Source organism: Cygnus olor, chromosome 1 (genome assembly GCF_009769625.2).
Source record: "Cygnus olor isolate bCygOlo1 chromosome 1, bCygOlo1.pri.v2, whole genome shotgun sequence".
NCBI classification, from domain to species: domain Eukaryota; kingdom Metazoa; phylum Chordata; class Aves; order Anseriformes; family Anatidae; genus Cygnus; species Cygnus olor.
In genome coordinates this window covers 85,890,049-85,896,048 of record NC_049169.1, presented here as the reverse complement: position 1 = coordinate 85,896,048, position 6,000 = coordinate 85,890,049, and the positions used below count along the sequence as shown (strand labels likewise).

Here is a 6,000-nt window from a genome sequence, read left to right as displayed (position 1 = left end):
CTGAGATTTTCTTAAGAATATTTTGTCTGAGGTCTGACCGGGAGCGAAGCAGCTATGGCAATGGAATTAAGTTGCAATGACAGTGGGAAAAACTAATTGGGCTCAGCATAGAGACCAAAAGTGCTGCAAAATGGGATGGGGCACAGCATTTCAAAATATCCACCGTGAGGGACAGAGCCATCACAACCAGCGTTATGAGGAGGGATGTGTACGTATGGGCAGACAGAGAGCCATGCCAGTTCGGAGGAGCATATTTTACTCAAACCTCCCAGCTTTCTGGACTGAGAAGAACAGCATAAGGCAAGGAAAAGCAGCATAGATCGGAAGAGATGTGAACGGTTGCTGCACAGGTACAGACGAACCACCCATTGTGAGCTTCCATGTCTGCATGTTCCCCTGGACATCTCATCTTTCTCCACCTGGGAGTTTTCTGGGGATGAAATCTGACCACCACGTGTGTTTATCCAGAGTTTCCACGTGCCCACCAGGCCTTTCTGATAGCCGGGCTGCTGAACATCCGGAAATTCAGGATAGGTCGACTGCACGCTGGGGAGGTGAACTGTATAGCATGCATGCACTATATCTAATGAGTCCAGGAATTGTCAGACCTGCTGTGCAGATGATCTGCTTGTGTACAGTGTGCCCAGTGTGTTTTAGAGGTGTCTGGTCTGCCTGGCATGCACGGAAGGTCTAAACGGTGCAGGCGTGTGTATTCCTGATTGGAAACGGGACAAGGACAGGGTTGTGGGTTTTTACACATTCTTGTAGAGGAGGTGACAGCTGAATGCTTCAGAGGACAAAAGAAACTTAGGTATATTCATTCATACATATGGAAGCGAGCCTATCCTGCTGCACACTACTTGTTTTACAGGAGCCACCTAATCTCTTGAACTGGAGTTGGAGTCCAGTTGGAGGACGGTGTACAGGCACACAGTGGAAAGGTGTCGTTTCTCCCTGCCCCGTCCCAAATCCCAAACATCACATAATCTGAATTAATGGGAGTGCAGGAAAGGAGCATTTGCAATTCCTACTTGACAGAAGACAGGGAAATGAGTCCCAGCAATGAGTCAAATAAAGCTCTTAGTCTCCTAAAGCAGGACTTGGGTGAGTTTTAGACACCTGAGCGCAAACTGTGACCCTGTGAGCCCTTGCTCAGCTGATGCCTAGTCCTGGGGACGCCCATCAGATTTGACAGCAAGGCCCCTGGCTTCAGCAGCTCCGCTCTGCACCTGTCTGGGGAAGCCTCCTGCTTGACAGGGCTCAGCATGACAGCAGCAGCAGGAGGATCCAGAAACAAAATGCTGCTTTGCCTGCAGGAGTGTGCCTGCAGGATGGGCGCTGTGCAGAACCCCAAGGAGGCTGATGCTTCCTTTCAAGCTGCAGTGTCCAGAGGGGTTAAAGCACTTGTGGAGGTACAGAAGACCCAGCCTGTGCTGCCTCCTCTGCCCCAGGGATTTCCTGTCTGCATCTCCCATGGAAGTGCTCCAGCTCCTGAGCTGCGGCTGTTTCAGGAGAGAGGGCATGCTCACCTCTTCTGCCAGGGGCGTTATGCTTTTCTTAAAAGAGTTGTGGCTTCCCTGGGCACACATACACACCAGAGAGGAAGCATCTGCAGGAATCACCAGCCTGGCTGTTCCAGATTTAACCCGAGGAGAGGGGGAAGCCCATGTTGCAGTCCACTCTCAAGTGACCACTTCTGAATTCTACCTGATGCCTCTTTAATGTAAAATTCAGAGAGAGGCGCTGGGCAGAGGGACCCGTGTTTTCCTTCGTACATGGAGTGCCATGAGATCAATGAGATTAAACATGTGCTTACATGCTGTCCTGAATTGGGGCCATGAGGAGAGCAATGGGAAAGTAAACAGAAGAGAAACGTTATGGAAATGAAGGAAGAGGGAAAATCCGCCCTGCCGAGTGCAGCAGCTCTCATCAGTTGGAAGAAGACATGGCCTCACCCGGAGCTGGTTAGGCACTAGAAAGTCCAGGGACAGGGAGAGAAGACTCTCGTCTTCATCGGGATACAAAGACAACCTGAAAAGCTGAGACTTGGAGCAGTAGAGAAAGGCTCTTGGAAAGTCTGTTGGGTACAACAGGCTCAGGAAAGTCTGTTGGGTGCAGCCTTTCCCAGACAAGGTAAGTTTAGCCGTGGGTTGTTTTTCACCTTTAGCAGAATGTGGATACTGGAAACGATCAGGCTTCAACCTGTGTCAGCCCAGAGAGGTTTTGTTCTTCCTTAAAAGACTATCAAGAGACTCAGAAATCCTGAGCTTTTCAGGGGGAGCTTGGACTGATGCCGGCCTTTATGGCACCCTGACGAGTGCCAAAATGAGCTTACCCAGGTCTCTTCTTAAGAGACAAATTCTAGGCTTTGGCTTCTGTCGGACATAAACCCAGGACTCCAGAGCGGCTTTGGTGTACGGAGGCTCGGTGCCCTCATGCACACCGGTAGGCATGTTTGCTGCTGCACATCCCCTTGCAGAGGCTGCAGGAGGTGGCGCTGGGCGTGATGACCGCTCTGCATGTAATCTGGCTTTGCTTTCGGCAGGTTAAGTTGGGGCACTCATCCTCTTCTGAGGACCTGCAGCGCCATGCTCCCAGCGTTTGCCAGCGTTGAGGAGAGCACTTGGGCAGCAGGCACCTCTGGGCCTGCCCCCACTGCGTCCCGCAGCCACTCAGAGGGTCTGACGGGCGTCTGTGCCCAAGGCTTTGGTGAAACTATGCTCCACCACCTGCCAGACTGCAAACGGTGTGATTTTGTTTTCCTGCCATTCAAATTCTAGACCGTGCGTTCTTCCACCTTTTTGTGTGTTCCGTGTCACCTCAAGTCCTTTCACCCAGATTCCTTGGCACTGCCCTGCTCTTCCAGCTGGGACGTTTGCAAGATTGACTCGGATTTTCCAGCCTGGTTGTGCTTGCCCCCAGCCCGTCTCTCCTTCTGTCTCTCCAGTCATTCTGGGTTGCAGTCTTTCTCCCCTGTCTGACCTCTACTTCTCTTTCCTGGGAAGCACCTCATTTGCGTCTGTCCCAGTCTCCAAATTGCAAATTAGACCTGTTTAAAATTCTTCACAGTGACACATGGGCTCATATGAACTTTTTGAGTTTTGGGGGACTGTAGGAGCTCTATTTTTGGGAGGCGGCTTCTCTGTTGAGCCCTTGGGTTCAGAAATCTGCGTTCTCCCTTCTGTTGCAGATTTGGAAGATGACCTTGGGTAGGTCACTTCATCTGCCTCAATCTGTTTTACTGCTCGTTAAATTTAGATAAAAATACTTGCCTGGGTTAGTGAAATGTCTTTGAGATCATTGGACAAAACCGCTATCCAAGTGGCAATTATTATAATTATTTTTATTAAATGAAACCAGCCGATGATTGTGCAACACTCTTCAGGGCTCCGCGGCCCTTTTCCACGGAGGCTCGCAGAAAACGCTTTTGTCGTCCCTGGGCAGGGTTGTGTCCCTTGAGACGGGGTTTTGTGGTTTCCTTACGAAACGCGTGACAGCGGTTCGCTCGCTGGGCCCAACGAGGGACTTCTTGTGAACCTGTCTGCGAGGAGGGCAGCCTGGGGACGTGCGCCAGCCACGTGTTGGGTTGGCTTTCGCCAACAGATCCGTATGGCGAGGGAGCCCCGCGGGGCCGAAGCCACCCAAAACATGAGGCGCCATGGGCGCAGCGTGGCCATTTTGGGTCTGTCGGGCGGTCGTACACCGGCCGTGCTCGGCGACACCGGGGCTTTAATCGCCTTTTAACGGGGCTGGCGCCCGCAGAGCCTTTGGGAAGCCCCCCGGGCCTCCCGGTCGGGGGCCCTGGGGACGGGGCGCCGCCCCCCCCGCCTCCGCGGCGCTCCCCGAGGGGCTGCGGGGCGGCCGAGGGAGCCCGGCGGGGCCGAGGCGGGGCCGGGGCGGGGCGGGGGGGGGGCCGCCCGCCTTGCGGCTCGCCAGCAGTGGCGGGAGGCGAGGCGCCGTGCGCCACAGCCGCTTGGCATGAATGCCTGGGCCGTACCAAGCGCCGCGGCGCCCGCGGGGGGAGGCCGCCCCGCCGCCCCGCCGCCCCGCGCAGACAATAGGCCCCGCCGGCCGGCCCCGTAAGTTGCCTTCGTGCCGCCACAGCGCCCGGAGCCAGCGCAGGCCGGGCCGCCTCCCGCTCCCGCCGCCCGCCCGCCCGCCCGCCATGCCGCGCCGCGCGCCCGCCGCCTGAGGCAGGTAAGCAGCGGCCGCAACGGCCGCAGCCCCCGGCTGTGGGGACGGCCCGGCACGGCTCGGCTCGGCTCGGCTCGGCTCGGTTCTCCTCGGCCCGGCGGGGGGCGGAAAGTTTTTCGGCGGGCGCCCTGCCTCAGTTTCCCCCGGCGTCCCACCTGTTGGCCGCCCCCCTGCCGCCGCTGAGGGGGGCGGCGGCACCCCCGGGGCTGCTCGCCGGGAGAGGTGCTCCCGCGGCTGGGTTGCGCTTGTCTGTATTTTTTAATATTTATTTTTATTTTATTTATTTATTTTTTTTAATGCTCTGGGGTTTGGGGAGATGGAGGCTGTCTGCTGTTGGTGTTTATCAGCCGGTAAATACCTGGCTCGGCGGGAGAGTAACAATGTGAAGCCTCGCTTCGCTTGCTCGCCGGAGGTCTTGTGGCTGAGGTGGCGATGTGAGAGAGCTCAAAAAATAAAGGCAGAGGGGGATAAAAAGCAGAGAAACCCCCGTCCTTATGCCCAGCTCTGCAGCGGATTTTGTTAAAAATTTGGAGAATTATATATATATATACATTTTCCCTGGAAAGCCTTCCAGTACGTTAGGTGCGTCCTCGTGAGGTCTTTTAAGTTCGTCATCTGCCGCCGTTCGGGTTTCATTGATTCGAGTTGTTTTGCTAAAAAAAATAACCTACAAGCATCCGAGCTGCACAAATGTTCATCATCCTAACGTCCTGACACAGCCTGAGTGAGGCAGGAGCTGGAGGAGGGGGAGAGAGCGGGGATTTGTGCTTTCCCAGGCAGGGCTGGGAGGAGAGCATCGTGTGCTGAGGAATATGAGCAGGAACGGGAGATGGGGGAGGGAGTCTAAATTGTCCTGAGACCCTATTCAATCCAGCAAGGAAGATGGAGGATCTTGCTGCTGCAAAAAAAATGTATACGGCAGAAATCTCAGCCGGCTTCTCCCTGACTTGTTACCTCCCTCTCCAAAATAAATAAATAAGCAGCAGAAGAATCAAAGCAGCAAACCATTACTGGGTGGAACGTTTTCCGTAATACCTTCATCCCGCGCGCTTTGCAGTCGGAGAGTCCAGTGATGGAGGCGTGCAAGAAGCAGGGAGAAAGACTCGGAGGTTTTCAGTCACAGGAGGGGGAGAAGTCTCAGCTCGTGTTTGAGACGAGACTTGTCAGGCACTGAGGTGGGGATAAAAAATGCCTGTGCCAGGCAGCCGGACCTGTGGAGGAGGCAGCTCCGGCTCCTACAGTTTCGATGCTGGGTGGAAAACCAGCGGATAGAGGATGTAGACAGGTGGGGGAGCAGGGAGGAAGGAGGTCTGAAGAAGATCTTGGACAGGCTCCTTGGAGGACTCTGAAAAGAGGGGGAATTCTGAACTCAGTCAGGACACGAGCAAAAATCGAGTGTAGATGAGCTGGATGAGGCGTAGTGGGACTTTGGGCATGGAAGAAAGCAGAGGTCTGGTGTCCTGACTGCAGAGTTTGGGGCAGGCAGCAGGGAAAGGAGAGATCTGTGTAGCCAGCTTGAGGGCTGATAGCATGTAGGGCCAGGTTCGCAGCCAAGGGGATGGGGAAGAGAGCGTGTGGCTTGCCTTTTCCGTAGGTGGTTTGTCTGGTGGGAGATCTTCTGTTGAAATGACTTTGTGAATTCCTGTTAATTTTGTTGGAACCCAGCAACAACAAGGACAAAATACCAGACTTTTCCCCAGCCTTTGTGAATATAGGTGTAGGGGTGAAATCAAACCTCTTGATGACTGCTACCATGCACCCTACCCCTCTGCGTGCATGGAAGCAGCAAATTTGTGCAAACACACC

The 6,000-nt window shown here is 54.6% G+C and overlaps 1 protein-coding gene across 2 annotated transcripts in view; it reads left to right on the top strand.

The window, feature by feature from the left end:
- Positions 1–3,975: 3,975 nt before the first annotated feature.
- BCL9 (BCL9 transcription coactivator) overlaps positions 3,976–6,000 on the top strand; it is a 52,855-nt gene continuing 50,830 nt past the window's right edge. Inside the window, exon 1 of one of the 2 annotated variants that reach the window (XM_040566971.1) lies at positions 3,976–4,197. The gene's annotated coding sequence lies outside the window, so the exon portion shown is untranslated. The remainder of the gene's footprint in view (positions 4,198–6,000) is intronic. The other variant, XM_040566934.1, reaches the window with a different exon arrangement.